Source organism: Oryzias latipes, chromosome 13, assembly GCF_002234675.1.
Source record: "Oryzias latipes chromosome 13, ASM223467v1".
Classification (NCBI taxonomy): Eukaryota; Metazoa; Chordata; class Actinopteri; order Beloniformes; family Adrianichthyidae; genus Oryzias; species Oryzias latipes.
The window spans coordinates 11240705-11259826 of NC_019871.2; the positions used below are offsets into that span (position 1 = coordinate 11240705).

The 19122-nt window shown below is 38.3% G+C and overlaps 1 protein-coding gene across 2 annotated transcripts in view; it reads left to right on the plus strand.

The window, feature by feature from the left end:
- lrfn1 (leucine rich repeat and fibronectin type III domain containing 1) overlaps positions 1–19122 on the plus strand; it is a 162256-nt gene that overhangs the window by 22321 nt on the left and 120813 nt on the right. The window lies entirely within an intron of this gene.

Genomic DNA, 19122 nt, shown 5'->3' on the forward strand with positions numbered 1-19122 from the left:
TTGCTCGGAATGTCTAATTAAATTTCCAAACCAAACATCACTCTGCTTTTCAGTGGAGAATAAAAAAGTAGATCAAAAACTTGAACTTCAGACATTTTTGGCCTCTGTTGCTTTGGTTTCCAATGGAACAACCTGCAATGATAAAAAAAAGTCAATTGGAAGCATGTTGTCAGAATGGTGAAATAACAAGTCCCTATTGTTTTTCTTTGTTTTGGTGACAGGTGCTGTTTTGTGTTTGGTATACACAGGATCTCAGTGGAAATGAAGCTCAGGTTCAGGATGAAAAGAAGATAACGTCTAAGAAATCCTTAACTGGAAGAGTGGATGACATGAGTGCGGTAATAGCAGATGGATAGCGCTTTGATCTACGGTTGGGGAGGAGAAGTCGATTGAGTGGCTGTGATCAGAGATTCGTCAGTTAAGCACTTGAACTGTATATTGACTTGGCAGTATTTGACCAGCACAAACAACCTGACGTGATATTCTTTGAATAGCTGTGGTAATAATCATATTTAGAAAGTTGTTTTCCAAGCACACATGATATCAAACATGTCACCTGGCCACACACACACACACACATATGTGTGTAAATAAAAAGTCTTAAAATGTCATACTATATATATATATATATATATATATATATATATATATATATATATATATATATATATAATAAATGTAGATGTACCATGAGTCTAGTGTGGGGGGAGCAAAAACATTAATTTAACACTGAAACTTTTCTTATTTGAACTTTTAACACCTCATTCAAAATTGAATCAGATTCATTTTACATTTATTAAAGGTAACAGCTCCCAGTTTTATTGAAATACCAATTGGTAAAAGATTTTTACTCCACTAAAGAGCACACAGGTAGCAAGGGTATGATAGGTGCATTCATCTTGGCTATCCATTCACTCCTTTCAGTGTCACATTTAGAGGAGAAATTAAAGAAATCCTCATGAATATTAGAGGAAAAAAGAAATTCTCTCAATTCTGACTAGTCAGTCATTTTGAGATCAGACGGCTGAGCAAGCGAGACGTCTGGCAGCTGGTTGTCACTTGAGTCGCCGAAGGGAAGAGATTTTATCACGTTAGACAGTGGAAGCCAGTGTGCATTTTTGTGGTTTCCCCAGTGATCATCTCACCTTCCAACACAAGACAAGCCTAATCCCAACATGTGAATTATATTTACTCTAAAATTCAAAATCAGTGTGCTATAAAGCATATTTCGGTGGAAGAAAGATTCTCCGCAAATATGTAACAGCACCAAGTTAACCAAACCAAAACGGAAATAAAAAAAAAACAGAAGAGCCCTTTTGATGCATTAACTGAATAAAAATGAAACATCTTTAAGTAGATTTATTTTCTGAGACTCTTCCGCTTCTTTCAAGCCAAATGCATTAACTTTTCACTTGTAGGTGGTTTGAGCGTTTTGCTGTCCTTCCATGTGTTCCTTTGTTCATAATACACATGGCTTTCATTTGCCGTGTTGCCATGGTTGCAATGCTCTTACAGACCTGTGTTTGTGACATCCTGGTGGCTCAGCTGGATGGTGTGTGCCATGTAATCGGCATATGCTGCGTTTGCATCCAGCAGGGACGCACCCTTAAGTAGCTCTGTTCTCTCCAATACATCTATAAAAAATGATCTTAAAAAGAAAAACTAAACTAAACCTCGAATTTGGAGAAATATTTATTTTCGGTGCTGCTCACCCTAAACTCAAGAATCTGATTTTTAATACATGGATGAAAAGGGGCAGCAGAAATCTGTGAGTGAGATGATGGTTAGCGACCCTGCCCAAGTCGATGTGCAGATTCGCAAGGATAGAGCAAAAGTCTTATCAAAAGCAGATGCAGCCTGGCTTTTGACTTGAGGGGTAGTGTTTCTCTCAGGATGGCTCCTGTCTCATCGCTGGCTTGGCATATGCTCGTGAGCCTAAAGCACACAGTGATGCAGGCTCACTTTAAGAAAGGACTAGATGTACAATTCTTTTTGTGACAGAGGCCCTGTACTGTGGATGCAGTTTTGTAATAGACATTGAAGTTTTAAGCATTTCTATCTTCCTCAAGTTGGACGTATACCTGGAGATCAAAACCATTTTTATCTAATTTTTACTTCTCTTTCAAAGGTTTCACATTTCCTACTTTTGATTAATGTAATTTGATATTTAAGAAAAGTTAAAAGGTTGTTTGAGCCATCCATGGTGACATTTCAAAGAAGCTTCCTTTGAGGCTACCATTGGATTTCCAAGTCTCCAAAGAGGTTCAGGTGAATGTTAAATGAAAGCACTGAAAAACAGAAATGTTCTTACATTTATTTTTGGCTTGCTCAGTTTCAAAAGGTAACAGATATGCTTCTGTAAATGTTTAGATGCACTCGCTGTGAGGGGTTTTTTGCATGAAAACACGAAGCACAGATCCCCCTTGCCTATCCTGCTCATATTTCTGAGGTATCTGACAGGTTTTTCCAAGCAACTTGGACAGCTTGTCACGGTTCTGGATTTCGGCTGTCTGGGCAACTTCAGTTTTTTGATGTCATCCCAGACTTAGATCAGGACTTAGTGAGGCCAAATACCATCTGCTGCAGGATCTTTTGCAACATTAAGAGCTTACTAATGACTGCAGCTGTATATCCAGAGTAAGTGTCCTGCTGCTGAATACATTTTGAATGAATTTCATGCAACTGTGTTATTCATGCAAATGTAAGCATCCTGATTGTGCACACACAACGAGGAGAATCTGACTCAAACAAAACTTGGGAAGGTTTGGAGACTTGTGCAGATGTCATCCACCCTGTGTAGTTTTCATTGAAAAAATGTAAATATGAACATCGATCAAAGTTTTAACTATTGACTGTATATAAAAACTGGACTGAGTGACCCCTCCCCCGTCGTGTTCAAAACAGGAAGTGTAAGCTGGTTTTAAGAATCCAAAATCCCATAGACTTTTATTGAGAAATAGACAGCTATTAGACTGCAGCCACACATCTCAAAATGCCACCGCGCTGTGTCCTAAAGTTTTTCAGCAAAATTGGCAGGTGGCATTTGTAATCGGGAGGTGGCAGTTGCACATTTACATGGCGATGCAGTGGCCAGCGAAGTTTATGAAAAGTTAGTTTTTCACGCCGACCAGACGAATTTTTTACATTGGTCAGTGGCCACTCAGGCACATTTCGAGGTAGTATGGGGGCAGGGGCGTGGCAGGGGGTTGGTAGGTAGGAAGAAGTGTGATAATTGACTGTTTGGAGGGTCTCCTAGATCCCCAAAATCCTCTGATGATTGGCTGATTTCAGACTGCCACGCCCCTGCCCCCATGCTGCCGTCCCACTGCCACCGTCCAATGTCCAATTGTAAGAAATTTCTGTGTGGGTATTGGCGTGGGCCTGGGGCCCGACAATTACCAGACATCAACCTGGTAATTAATAATAATACCTGGTTGATGCTGAGAAGAATACAAAGAAGACAGAACATTGTACTTGCTGCACTACTTATAGTAGAAGAGCAATGTGCACAAGATGGGCAAAAAAGAAGAAGAATCTGAGTTGCGAGTGACCAGTGGTGCAGAATGGCTGTTTTTTATATTACCCCGGGCTGCTGGTGGTTGGTGGCACTTGATATAGACAGCCACCGTCTGGAGACATTGCTGCCAGCCGGCCATCCGGCTGCCACCATCCTGTGGCTGCCCAGCTGTCGTCCAACTTCATAATGACGTCATCCCCTGACAACTCACGGTCGCTAGACTACCGCTGACTACATTCATGACCATACCCAACGATTTTCAAAAAATTGGGCGTTGGCATGATACCTTAAAGATTCTACCGATGCCTGTCCATCTTGCAGTGACAGTTGTATTTGTGATCGTAGCTGTCATTCTAGTTGTCAGAATAACCATTGTTGCTTTGATTTCTTGCTTCTTCTAATCTTCTCATGAAATGTTTTCTATAGTACAAATTATTTTAGTTATAAACTAACCAAATAGATGCCTCAATAAAGAAGTGTTTGAGTGATAGATTCTCCCAAGCCCGATTTAAAATGGTGGGGGTGTGGCCTTCTCACAAAATCACTCCTGACAGACAAGAGTGGTTACCAAAAAAATGTTGACTTGGACCTACTCAGACAAATCACTGTTTACTTAAGATTGCTGGTTCCGACATGGTGGTATCCGTATCGCGAAAAAATAGTAACTGAATTGACTGGAAGTAAGCCATTTTCTCGGAGTGACATTACACTCACTCGATCCAGTTCTCATATACAGTCAATGGTTTTAACCTCTGAGTTTGCAAAGCAGAAGAGTAAATGGAATCCATCCAAATGATGTTTTCCGTTATTTAATCTAAGCAGTCGTTTTGTCTCCTTTAATTACTGTGTATAAAGCACAGAATTCCCTGTCATCAGTATCATCCCACTATTAAACACAGTGCACTCAAAAGGCCTTATATTATTTTGCCTGATTTTGCTTGAAATTACTTTGTCTTGTAAGGAACTTGCTGTTTAACATGTTGGATCCCACTGCTGTAGAATCTTACTGTGACAATTATGTTTACCTCATGCAACATTGATCCTCACAGGGGCTCCAATTGTGCCTTGTAAATGGATTTTGAGGTAATATGCTAATAAGTCAGATAAAGTTATAAAAGCTGTGTGGCAGGTGATGAAATGCTTCAACAAGCATATTACTTACTTAAGAAAATCAATGTAGATGTACCATGAAAAGTAAAGATCAAGCAGGATTTAGAATAGAAATATAATGAGATTTCTTTGCTGATGGCTTCCAATTTTAATACCCCTTTTATTCAGCTTACCCGCGCATGCATTTCAGCAAACAAACAAAACTGACTTGAGTAAATACATCAAATGTAAACATTTTTTTCTTCTAAAGGCACAAATATATTTGTCAGAGTCTTTGTGTTTCAAAATAAAAGCATGCTATAGTGATGGGAAGTGATTTTAAACTGAAATGACAAAGGCCCAGAGTGCTGCAGCATTGACGTAAATAGCAAAAGTCCCTTATTTTTAAGATATTGATGGCAAAATGTACTTTAACTCCCAGGCCATAAAATAAACCATCTCAACATATTAGAAGATGAAGGGATTTTACATCGAGCTAGAGGTGAGCATGCTATGGCTGATATAAAGAAAATAAGTAAATTCTTTGATGAATAATTTTGTGATATATTACCCAGCAGTTTGTATAAGGTAATTAAACAGTTACTGTTCTGAAGAGTGAAAATCTCACGACTAATCCTTAGTTGTACTCGCACATTTGGAGGTGGTCTGTGAATAATTATCGTAGTTGGAGCTTACTTGTTAAGAAGCTTAAAAGTGCTATGAGCTGAAGTTTAAGCCGGCTTAGTGAAGGAAATCTGATACACCAAACATTGACCACATGTTTACACAGAGAGAATATTTCTAAAATTTTTTTTGGCCGGTTAATACATTTTGGGGAGGGAACCTAGAATTACAGAAACAGTTGGTGCGGAAATCTGCATGATGGACTGAGCTGTCACCCTCTCCCATGTCAAATACTCTAGAATATTGGAAGTGATTACAGCGGTGGCAGTTTGGGGCTGACACTCTGCTTGCTATGTGTAGGTTATTCATGCAGCCATCACAATGACATCTTAATGATAGTGTTTCTTTTTCTTTTTAATGTTCTGCTTAAAAGAAGGTAAAATGCTGGCGACCTCCCCTCCACGTCAGCTTCTCCACACTGTGACAGTTAGAAACATACATGTATAATGGCCTTGTAGCTGCTGTTGCCTTTTAAAGATTTTCAGATTTTCCGAGTCATTACCTTTGAGAGATGTGCACCAGTAAAGAGTGAAATATCCTGTTGGAGTGGAGCGTTCCATACTTGCATTGACTCACCCAGAAGGAGACCTTGTCTTTGTCGGTAAATCAACATGGCCCGTGTGTCTTGTGGCTGCACACAAGAGGGAATCGTTGGCAGGACCCATCCTTCAGGCTTGCCTTTGTCCTCCACAAAGAGGTCTGTTTCCAATGGTTACTGGAGCTGATGCATACCTGGAAGGTGTTTCAGGAAAGCCTTAGTGTTTCCACTCTAATGAAATACCTGCAGTGACATAGTACTCCACACTTTCAATTTCTGGTTCAAATTTCAAAGCTTGTTTGTCCACAGTGTGTTTTTATTTTAAGGGATTGCTAAGAATAGACATTTCTGTTTCTAGGATATGAATAGTTTCATGGTGAGGCAATTTACCTAATACTCCAGTCAGCTACACTAATAAATCTGCAATTTAAAAAAAACATTTTGGTCCAGATTTTACCTGCTATTCACCCTTAAAGCCATTTGTGTCTAAGTTAGACGACATGTCCATCCTTTGTGCCTTATTTCAGCAAACTCTGAAAGCTAACAGCTGAACTGAAGGAGCTTAAAAGGAAGCACAATTTGGAACACTTTTTGTCCTAACGGGGGGGAAAATCTCCATCTGGACCATTTCACAAGGATCGAACATCAAAGGGATGCTGGATCATTTATATCAATTCATCACACAGGTCTATAGCTTTTTGTGTCTTATCAGAGGCGAAAATGTTATTTTGGAGCTGGAAAACTATCCTATACAGGACTGAAAACACATTTGAGTTTTGTTTAATAATGAATATTGAATTATTTTCTGTTTAAACTTTGCTGAGATGAAAAAATGGCCCCAAGCAAACACGCTTTTGGCTGGTTAATGCATTTTTGTCCCCTTGTGCTGCACATTGTACATAACATCTTTTGACATTGTTCTTTTAGCTAACACCAAATAAAAATGTAGAAAAAAATACCCTTACTAATTGAAAAAAAAAAAAAAAATTCTAAGAACAAATTAGCATTTTTCCCCCTACTTTTTTTTTTTCTAATTTAGTGATAGAAATACTTCACATAAACCCAGAAAAGCAAAAACAGTTTTATTCCTGCTTTTATTGCTTTGTAATTTCAAAATAAAATAAAAAACAATCTAAAAAACTACAGTTTACAAATCTGTCATGCACATTCAATGCATGTTTTTTATAGCTTCTCAACTGCTTTCTGCTGATAATAATTATGCAGGAATGCAGCTTGCAGAGCAGGAATACCTACGTGATCAGATTTCACAGATTTCCTGTATCTTGCTGCAGGAAGACCACGAGAGAGCTCAATTGCATGGGGAGAAATTTAACTCTCTAGCCGTCTAGTTACATTTAAAGCTACCACATTTGAGGTGTGGAGAGACAGAGGGAGGTGCATTTTTAAACCCTAGTGCTGCACTTCACTGCTCTGAATCTTGCTCCAACCTTAAGAGATAAAGTCACACTGTATTCATTATTAAACAAATGCTTCTCAAGGACGACATCTGTGCAAATTGGTATGCCGATAGAGCGGAAGTTACTTGCCAGCAAAGACTGAAGAATTAAGTATTAAAGCAAATTCTGCTTTTTTCTTTGTGCACTTTAAGGACACATCTTTCTACTGCCACAATGGTGGTACAGGAATTTAAATGATAAAGCTGCAACATTAACAGCTACTCCCCCAGTTTTGCTTTCTGAAAAGGAACCAACAACAAAGGAGTCAGGGCAGAGAAATCTTCATTTGTATTTTTGCTCAGTCTAAACAAACGTATTGCAACGACAGTTACACTTAAAGGGTGTAATGATTCCTTTTTACAACAGTTCGATTCCTATCATAATTTGTGGTTGATGATCCTATTAAAGTCGATTTTATTTCATTTTAATCGATCCGATTCACTGACCTAAATCGATCCAGGACATCTTTTGCAAAAGATTTTACCAGTGTGAGTCAGAGATAGAAATCTGGGTACTGAACAGTGCAGGTGCAGTTTTCCCGATTGCGTGTAAGATAATCAGGTGTCAATTAAATATGTGTACAAACAAACAAGTAAACAAAAGTTAATAGCAAATTCATTCACATTTTATTTTAATGAAGTTCAGCCCACATCAAAATAATACTAATAGAGCATTCTATCACATTGTATGGTCACGTGTCTAATGTCTGTTTCCACACATTGGACTGTAATGATGCTCTGTCATTTTTTACACGTGTGTTCTCCACTGTAACTTGGCCGTTTTACCATTCAACCACGCCTCCATCAAAACGCTATTTTCAAATGTTGATATTATTGATTTAATTTATTTTGAAACAATTTTAAAATGGTATAGGTCTAATTGATTAATTGCTGGGGGAAACCTGCCTGCAGACAAGATAGCCCCTGACATCATAGGTCGGAATCTGATATTAAACACTTGACCTAACCCAAAAGTGCTCACAATTGTAGAAAATAATGGAAAGAACTTTAACTGTCAGGGTCGCCAGGTTGTCTTTGAATGATATGGGGGTCTTTCCGGTTGATTTTAAGTAGAAGGAGAAATTTAAAGTAAACTTAACAAGAGACTTACAAAGGAAAACTCTATTTTGTGACATTTCAATAATAGGGAAGTTCACTTTTTACCCTTAAATCGCTGCTACTTAACTCATGAGTAAAAAACTCAAATAAATCATCAATAAAGCAGCTAAAAGTATAGTTTCATGTCTGAACCTATGGTGGTTCAGGTGTTCGTTATACTTTATAACCTGGCTCTGCGGTTTTTATACTCTCTGGTTCTATCAACTTTATCAGCCTTTTAAATCAGAGACCCCTTTTTTTATATTTTACACTTTCTATGTGAAGCAAAATCTCTGTAAATTCCAAGTGGCATTTGGACAACAGTATGCTGAAATGAACAGCCGCCGGCTTCATGGATAAGAACCACTCAGGGGCATTTTTGATGCTCAGAAAGTGTCCTTATCTCCATCGTCAGGCCAGAGTGATATTCAAGAAATCCCAGCATAAAGTGACATTTTACAAGCTCCTAATGAAATAATTAAATTACTTTGCTGAAAAAGAAATGAGGCGTGACAAACATCTCATTAATTTCCTTCACAGTAGCACAAAGCTTCTCCGAATGTGCCATGTTTGGCAACCTTTAAAAATGATTATAACGGCATGATGTTTGTTCAGGGACCACAGGGCAGAGAAGCCTTTGGACTTTGCATGTTACACTAAAACAAATACGAGAAAGAAAGATTATATTAATTTGTGCAGTTTGCAGACAACTGGGTCCTATTTAGCATAGTTATGACTCAGGGGTTAATTAAATAGAAACTTAACAGCTTACCAGTTGTGAATGTGAAGGCAGAATTGTTTTAATCTTGCGAGCTTTTCACTGTATGTATGTAATTAAAGCAAAATGCACTGGCGCTGTGAACTGTTTCAGTTCTTTGGCATGAGTTTCTATGTCTGTCTGTTGGTGACAATAATTTTCCAACACAAACGTGCCGCTGCCCTGCAAGCAGCATTCTGGAAAACATGTACACGCACAGATTAAAATGGAAATGAGGGTTAAGGGGAATGAAGGTCAAGCTGAAAATTGGTTTTGAACTAAGACCTGCTGTGAAGTAAAGGTCACCCAAAGCAGAGCCACCAATGAACCCATGATCCTTAAATGTTTTATTTTCTGCCCATGCTCTGCTTTCTCTATTTATTTGTGCATTCCAAACTTTTCACATGAGGTATTTTAAAATGATTTTTGGAAGCAGTAGCAGATTTTTAAAAAATGTGTTTACAGCGCCATTTCCATCCACACAAATGAATGCTAATTATGCATCAGAAGTGCAAAAACCTTTTTATTTCATCCAGGAAAACTAAGTATTTTTTCCTTTGAGTTTCTGTTTGTGTGTGTTGAATGCCTTGCATCACATGAATCCAGTCAGAATATAGCTTTAGTTTAGGGATGGGCAAATTATGGGTAATGTATCCAGCCCACCAAACTGGAATATTTTTCCTGTAAGTCTAGTGTCTTCCCATATATGCTGTACTAAAAGAATGTCTTTAGTCTTAAATCTAGTCTTAAAAGTTATTCTGCATTTATGTGGTTTTGGAAGATTTGTTGTTTTCCTAGACGTTTGTGTTGTTTTCAAGTCGTACGGTCATTTTCCTGATCATTCCAGCACCACCTGAATGCAGCATATCTCTAAGTTTTCGTTTTTCTATGAGAAATATCAACCCATCAGTCGGCACTGAAATAAGAACAAAGCCACAGTTTTGAAATAAAAACTAATGAAAATGAATGCATGCTTTCATCCGGACTTTATTTAATTTCTTTAACTTCTGAAGTTGATTATTAAAACACCCAACGCATCCGGTCCTGTTTCAGCCCTTCAGTCCAATTTTAGACACCTTTGTGGTAGAGGTAAGATCTTAAGCCCGAGTCAGAATTTCGGGCTGGGTCGGGGACTAAAATGACAATCATTACGTTCGGGTCGGGTCGGGGGGGCTTCTCTCTCGCTGACTTTTTTTATAAATATATGTTTATATATATGCATCTATTTTGTTTAGGTATCCCCGATGTGGAGCAGCAAGAAGTCAAGGATAAACTTAAGACAGGGGAAGTGAAAAGGGAAACATGCACCGCCGCGGCTGCAGTATTTCTCCGCATAATTAAGCGAGTGGGCATCAAGATCTCTCTTTCACTCTCTTTGTCTGGCCTCTTATTCTGTGTTCCAGTGTTATTTCGTTGTACAAATGCATGTTTCATGATCATAAGAATATGTAGATTATTTTAACCTTAAGAAATCTTGTGTTTTTTTCTGCCAAAAATACTATGGGATAAATTCAAATTTTGGGTTTGCTTCGAGCTCGGGCCTGCAAATCAAGTTAATTGGTCGGGCTAGGGCTGGGTTCGCCTGGGTTTTTTAGGCCCGATCTTAGTGATATATTTGCTTATTTTCTTTTTTATTGCACACTAAAAACTCCATAGTTAAAAATACTCAAAGATGGGTTGTTAATAACCCAACAACTAGATTAAATAGGCCCAAATGTTTTCCTGGGTTATTTTACCTCAAGAAAAAAGGAAAAAACATACATTCGGTTTACATGAAAGCACTATAACTTAAAAAAAATAATAGTGCTCCAAAAAGTGACCCAAAAAAAGATCCCAACAAAAATATCGCAAGATTTGGATTGAACAAATCAATTGTTTAAGAGCGTATAGTCTTTAAACGTCCATACTTTCAGACTATATATTTTAAGACAACAACCCCCCCATTGTATAGTGAAACAGATCATTGCTACTTTCTATAAAGTCAGACCAGGATCATTACAGATCTTATGTGTCAGGATGTCCTCTGAATGAGAGTCTACTCTTGAACCCTTTCTCGCTGACATACAGATAAAAATATGAGCATATCAGAATGATTAGCAACCAAAAGTTCACAGATGAACTTGCAATGAAATTCACTAATGAATATACAGGGAGCAGTGATGGTTAGTTGTTAAAAAACCTTGTGACTGACTCAAATCTAGAAGTTGTCTTTCATGTAGTGAACTGCAGTTAAAAGGCATTGCCCTGCCAGCACACTCTCTGTGGCTAGGACTCTGCTAATTACTCGTCGAGCTGTTATATATGCATCACCCTGCTGTTACTGAGAACAAGCTGGATTTGGATAGAAAGGGATTCATCACTGCCATCTACATGCACTCTGTAAAACACTGGTAAACAGCACCCGGGGAGCGTTGACTGCTCTTGCGTTCGCTTGGAGGCACAACGCTTAAAATTGAAGCCATTGGCAACAGACACAGACGTCAAGGCCTCTTTCAGGGAAAATGAGAAGTCAATTGACCGGCAGACAAAAAAGTGATGTGGTAAGTTTGAGGAAGTGAAGGCAGTCTTAAGTTCACTTTGCTGTAGAACCCCATCTTTCTGAAAACCATCCAGCAACAATTGGAGGCTCCAATTGAAGAAGCTGCACAAGAACAACACCATGTAATGGTGAAAGCATCCTTATCTCTGCCCACAATTACTCTGCAAACTACCACTGTGACCTCAGAGAATGAAATGAGACTCCAGCAGGACTGCGCAGTTGACTCGGACAGTTCTCTGGTTTCAAGATGTTCGGGGATTTGGTAAAAGCTTTTTAAAATGTAGTCAAAGTGGAGAAGGGCTTAGAAAAAAAAATACTCAGAGGTGTTGCTTAACAGAGAAACTTTATGTAGAGAAATGTTTTTGTCATCCAACTGTTTCAAAAACTCACAAGGAAAATCTTCAGGGCCAAGTCACGCCAGCTCACAGTCACCCACTGACAGTGAAGTCTTTGAACTCGAGATTCCAAATGGATTTTCTTTACATTGCGGTAATGGCTTGGACTGCCATCTTATTAACACCAATCCAATCTCTGCATGACTCCTGCTCATTAAATCTGCATGTGAGTTGTGTGTGTGTTTGTAACTCCAAGAAGAAAAAAAAACGGCGGCAGCTTTCCTCAGTGTTGTGACTCATCTCTCCTATCGTACTCTGTGGTGACGTTGGCTCATGTCCTCATTGTTTCTCACCTTCACTCATGCCACCACAAACACAACCACCAAATACATGTGATGCATCATCACCACCAGACCTGCCCTGCTGATGTTGAAGAAACATTTGAGCCCCATAAGTGGCTTGATCCCAATGGACAGGTCGTTCCATCAAGGCCGCCAACGCAAGACACTTAACCTGGCCAGTTAATCACCCATGCTAATTATGGCTTCTGTGAGTCCATATGCTGTTTGTAGGCTGCCAACAATGAACAGCTTTCATTTAAACCTCAGATTAACGTGTACTGCAGAATCACAGGATGCATGTTTTCCAATCAGGTGTTTCATTGTCAATTCATTACTTGTAAAATCTCGAATCCTGCTATAAGTACGCCTCAAGTTCAAGAAATGTTTTGTGTTTCACAACGGAATGCTATCACTGAATTCTTTTTAGATCTCATCATTTGATACGAATTAGCTCATTTTTACGAGTATTTGGGACACCATGAATGAATAAATACATTTACGATAATAAGGTTGTAAAATTACAAGGAAAAAGTTGTAATTATAAAAGAATAACGTTTTTGATGTATTAGACAGAACATACGTAATTTTATCACAGTAAAGTTGTACATTTATTAAAAAAGTGATTTTATGAAAAAAATGTTGTAAATGTATGAGAAAACAAAATTGTAATATTACAAAAATAAAACCAATAGACTTATGAAAAAAGTAATATTATTACATAATAAAGTTTTCCATTTATGAAAAAAATCGTAATTCTCAAGAATAAAGTCCTAAATTTACAAGAAAGAAAATCATAATTTTACAAGAATAAACCCATACAATTATTTTTAAAAAAGTATAAACCCTCAATGTTATTTTTTTTTCAATTGCTCATTTTAAAAGAAGGAAGTTGTAATTTTATGAGAACAAATTCGTGAATTTCCAAGAACAATATTTTACATATAAAAAATCAATGTGATCAATGTGCTCTGGGGTGGTGGAAGAGAGTAAAAGGAAGAAAGGTGAAAAAGTGGGGGATACAAGCACTGATTTGAATAAGTTATTAATTTAAGCTGTAACAATTATACCAGATCTGCTGGAAAGACAAATATTACATCAAAGGTAAAAATCTGACACTAAGATGAGTGGAAAATATCTGTCCATCAATGCACGGTGGGTTAGGAGGAGGGATGAAGCAGATAGGGAGCAGTGTGGCAGTGTGCACGTGGGGGTGGAGATAAATGCATGCTGCCGAAGTGAACCGTGTGTTCATAAGGGGAACCAGATCCTATCCAGCCAGACCAGGAGATGGGAGGAGAGACCCCCAGGCCAGGAGCCCCCCCAGCATCGGGACCCAGGCAGCCCGGGAGGGGGGGAGGAGGGGACCGCCCACCCAACCAGCCAGGCGCAGAGAAGGCCCCCCTACAGGGGCCCCCCCAACGCCCAGAGGCATAAGCGAACCCGGCCCCCAGGCCACAGGACAGGAGCGCTTAGCCGTACCAGGCGGCAGCCATGGGGGCCACCGGGCACCGGACACCGAGACAAGGCCCAGGGACGAAACCAGGGCCCCCAGAACCCATCAGCCGCCCACCACCCGACCGGCGCCCCGTCTCCGTAAGCCAGCCCCGGTACGCGACCTGAGCAACTCAGAGATCGCCACGCACCCACAGCCACCCCCCATAACCCTACACACTACAGCCCCCCACTACAGCCAGTATGAAATTAAAAACGTTATCATATAATTTGGAGTTTTCTCCCCATAATTTTCCTCATAAGTTTAGTCTCATAAAATTACTAATGTTTTCGCATAGTTTTGTGCCTTTATTCTTGTGAAATTACCACTTTTTTTCTCATAAATCTACAACTTTTTCTTGTTAATATTTGACTTTTTTCTAATGACTATTTTGTACAAAATTACACTGTTTTCTTCATACATGTAATTATTCTTTTATTTTATTTTATGGTTGCCTTAATACTCTATCATACATTTCAAATCTGATGCTCCCTAAAGAACATCTACCCAGTAAATAGATTTGATAGAGAACTTACATAAAACACTTTCCTGGACATCTAATTACAGTATTTGCAAATCTCATCCTCTTCTATCTTCAAAAGGCTCAAAGAAACTGGAGAAATCAGTTTACTTCACTGAATGGAAATAAAATGGTAAAGAAAATCTGCAATTCATTTTGTTTTGAACTTGACCATATATTTTGGACTATTTTTTTCTTTATGTTGAGCTTTAAATGCTTGGAAATACAGTATATTTGAAATTCCGCCGTTCACATAAAGCAGCACTGCTTATGAAATCAGACACACTCTTTTCTCTGGTCACACACCAATTAGGGATGGGGGCCATTGCGGAGGTCAAGTAGATGTCCTTGATTATCATCTTTAAAAGACTGAGAATGTGGGAAAATAGTATTTTCCATTAAAATATCATTTGTAGAAACTAAATACCAGGTTACTTGCATTTATGCTTCCTTACAAAAAGACTTTAAATAAAATAGCTCTAAACCAAAACTATTAAACACTGTAAACAAGCCGCAGTCAATTATGATGCAATAAATTACCTTCGGCAATATCAGATCATTTAACCTGGTCTCTTCACATAGGACTTATTGAATCATTTTCTTTATTTATTTCTTATAATGAAAAAATAATCATGGGCGAGTTATGATGGATTGTCTTTTTAATTGGTGGGAAGTGAGCACACAGTCAACCGTGCCGCTGGAAACAGCAGGAACTGAAGTCCTCTGATACGCCTCCTTCACACGTCCAGCAAATCAGTGCAACGTACCATAACAAGAACTCCAATGAATAATATTGTCAGATTCCCCAAAGGAAGAATACTATTGAGCTACTCATTATTAGGAGCAAAGATCATAAATAATATAAAAAGCATTGGTTGTACAAAGGCTGGCGAGGTCTCTGCAACACCTTAAAAGGCGATTTTGAACTCTTCAGAGATGCCTTTGAAAGTGTTGCTACATCAAGTGTACAACCTAGAAATAACTGAGCTGATGATGGGACCTGCAGCTCTGGCAGCAGCTGATCCGGATAGGTTTGCCAAAAGACACGGAAATGTCCTCCACACTTTAACATCCATGTCATCAGAATCGTGCAGCTGCATGTTGTTACACTATAGAAATCTTGTGCTCGTCGGAATTTTGTGTTCTGCCTATTTCAGACAAATGCACATTAGAGATTACAGCAGTTAGGAGATCAGGGGTCTGCAACATTTAATGCAAAAATAGCCATTTACTCCAGTTTCTAAGTGACCAAAACCCAGCCAGAGCCACAAAGTTGTACTTCACAGTTTAAAGAAAATACATTTTCTTTCTGTTATTGTGGCCCTTAAGCCATTCGTGTATGATATATAGCTTTTAAATATTTAAAATTATTTAATTGTACCATTGTTTTATATCTAACAATTTTAACTTATTTTAATTTTGACAGCAGCATATACATGTTCCTTTCAAAATAAAACGCACCCTCTTTCAAATACTTAAAATTTAAGTCAAACATGGAATTTTTGGATCATAACTTAGGTGCTCTGTCATCATTTTTCTATTTTTTGTATGGAACATAAACATGAAAACATTCATGTAGAATCCTATTTATAAAAATAAATCTTTATAAGTACATGCAATTATGTACTTGAGCAGCAAATGTTGTGCAGCAGAATATAAGATGAGCTAAGATAATTTGTGATAAACCACTCTGACAGTAGATTAAAGCTTTTAACATTATAAACCAAACTACCATCTCAGTGTTAGCATTTTTCTTCAAAGCCAAAGAACCAGAATGTAGTAATTAAGGAGCCTTATGTGGCTCCGGAGCCCCAAGTTGGAGACCCCTGACATTGATAAACAAAACACTCAAAACCTAATCACAATCATTGAAGTGATATATCTAATAAATTGACAATTTCAAAACATCTTTTAAACAAATTGTTAAATATTATCATTATTTTTAGTAACTGAAAGGTGAATTTCCCCCCACTTTCCAAAAACATGCTTCATAGGTTATTTGGTTACTCTAAATTCCCCTAAGTGTGAATGTGAGTGTGCATGGGTGTGTAATTTGTTGCCCTGCGACAGATTGGCGACCTGTCCAGGATATCCTCTGCCTTCGCCCATGAGTGGCCGGGATAGGCTCCGGCAGCCCTGTGACGCCGAAAAGGACACAACCGGTATAGAAGATAAATGAATGAATACTTTCTTTTTTTTATTATTGAAAGGAAAAGCAGTAAAATATTTGTTGTCTTTTTTACAGTGAGATTCTCAAGGTGTTTTTATTTTATTTTTTTACAAAAGGTCAAGAGCAGCATTTAAAAGTTTCATACTTCAGTTATGTTTTCTAAGGCTGAATCTGAACGCTTCCCCTACCCCTCCGGCTTCTCCCTACTCCTACATTTAGCCCTCCAAGCAGAGAGGTATGTAAAAATAGTGTCTTCAAATTTAGACATTACTACCACTCAATGATGTCATCAATAGTGGCAGGTCATCAACTTTAAAGTCATGCTAAAATAAAAAGTCAATATTAACATTTAAATGTAAACGTCTGTGCTTCAGAGCACTCTTATGTTAAGAAACGTGCCTCTCTTTTGTGGCACAGCACCACACAAATTACCCTACTGGTGGAGTCAGTCCTAAGTCCCCATAACTTCCCCTTAAAATGATAAGTTTGGACACCACTACAGATGCCCTACAAGCAAGCAACAGGAGGGGGAGCAACAGGGGGGAGCCAGTGGTAGGGGATAAATTCAGATTTGGCCATAGTGTAGTTTGAGTGTTGCATTAATTATCACCTGGCTTGTTTTTGAACCAAATATCGCATGACCTGGCTGTAAGCTATTTGGCTCGTTACAGCCTTGGTAGACGCAATGGGAAGTGTTGGAGAAATAAAGTGGTAATAAAGAAGAAGCGCACAGAGACACCTTGGAGTCTTTAGTGGAATTTGATAGCAGAGGTAATAAAACTATCTCTCGCTGCATGAGATGGCCAAAAGCTGCACTTCTCGGCAGTTAGTCAAACCAGGGTGTTTACATAAAACTAACAATAATAAAGTTAGGACTGTTTATGTCATGCATAAACATGACAACATTTTTTATCCCCATGTGTCGTATAAATAAAGGTAATAAATAGATGTGTCAATCATGTGTATTTATTTCTCAGCATTTTGCATGAGGTTCAATTTATCCATTTGTTGAATTGATGCCTTATCTTTTGTATTTTGTAATCCATCTTTATTTTTTATATTTTTTATTGAAATTACAACCATTATGACATTGAACTAAATATGGAGTTTATAAGGTTTCAACTATTCTGTTGGGGTTGTAATCTGCCAGTTGGTTGTGTGGTGGAGTTTTATGGCAGAATGAGATTCCCTAAAATGATAAAAGCAGTTCACATATATAATTTATCCCCCCCCCACCAATGTTCCTCCCACGCCTTCACCACCTCTGCGATGTGCTGCATCCCCGGGTGTGCATTCGCTAACAACGAAGCTTTAAAAAAAAAAAAGCAGAAAGTTTTGCATGCTGTAGTAGCCACACTGAGCCGGAGAATTCCTGCAGTGTGATATGAAGCTGTCATGTCTGCCAGCGCAGTCCCATCCTGCAGAGCTTGCATGGCAGTGGAATTCAAATTACCATAAAGACAAAAAAAACAAGGGTGTACAACACCACAGAGGCCTGCTATTCAGAAAAGAAAATACAGAAAAACAAATTAGTCTAATTTGTCAGCGCATTTGTTTAATTATAAGAATAGAGGGCATGCTTTTTTGAAACTATCTGCTTGGTTTTTAAAACAATGGACTTGAATTTCAAACGGTTCAACTGATGATCACAAAAAGTGTGTCTGATGTGAGACGATTTCTTTTTTTTCTGATAAAGAAATGTAAGATAGTGAGAAGCTAAAGGTTAAAACACCAGGGGTTGAAATCTGGCCTGTAAAGATGTGGGTGAATGCGGAGCCCTCTCTTCTCCCTTTTGGGCGACTGTTGCACAGAAAAGGCAGAATGAGACCACTGAATATGGATCAGCTACAAAGAGGCCTTTGTTCTGCCCTTCCTGATGAGGGCAGGAGAAAATGTAACATCTCTAAAGGAACTAAATCACTTGTTAGTCAATAGAACAATCTGGACGGATTTTGTTCACATCAAATGTTCTAGTCTTTCAGTCACATTGGAGAAAACATATCATACTAGTTAGCTTCAGAAATAGCATTTTGCCCCCTGTTTTTATTAAAAACAACATGCAAATGTAGTTTTAGCCTACTTTTCATCGGGAAAATTATATGAAGGGGAGAAAACAGGGTGAAGGACCTCATTTATTTACTCTCTGGTAACACAAATGATTTGTTTGACTGCAGAACAGGCAATGAGTTAATTAGACTGAGTGTTACAAATACATTAAAAGTGTGGTGCTTTGAAATACGATTATAACGTTTTCAGAAAATTCTGTTTTCTCCATTCTGCACTTTATGTTAACTTTTGGCTCCATCTGCAGCGGAACTATCCAATTAGTCCAATTACCAGAAATTATTAGTTTGGGGTTTATCAAAAAGTAAAGTGATGTAAAGTTTGTTTTTTCCTTAAAGAAAATCAAACAAACATAACCTCTTTCAATTCAGTTTTATGTTTGCTCTATCCAGTTGATTGGAAGATCAGATGCAGCGATGTGGTAAAATTTCCTCTATGTGTTTCATTAGCGAAGGAGATCACAGTGCTGTTTTCCAAAGCTTCATTTAAATCGAGAAATTACACAAGCTGGCTTACTGAAAT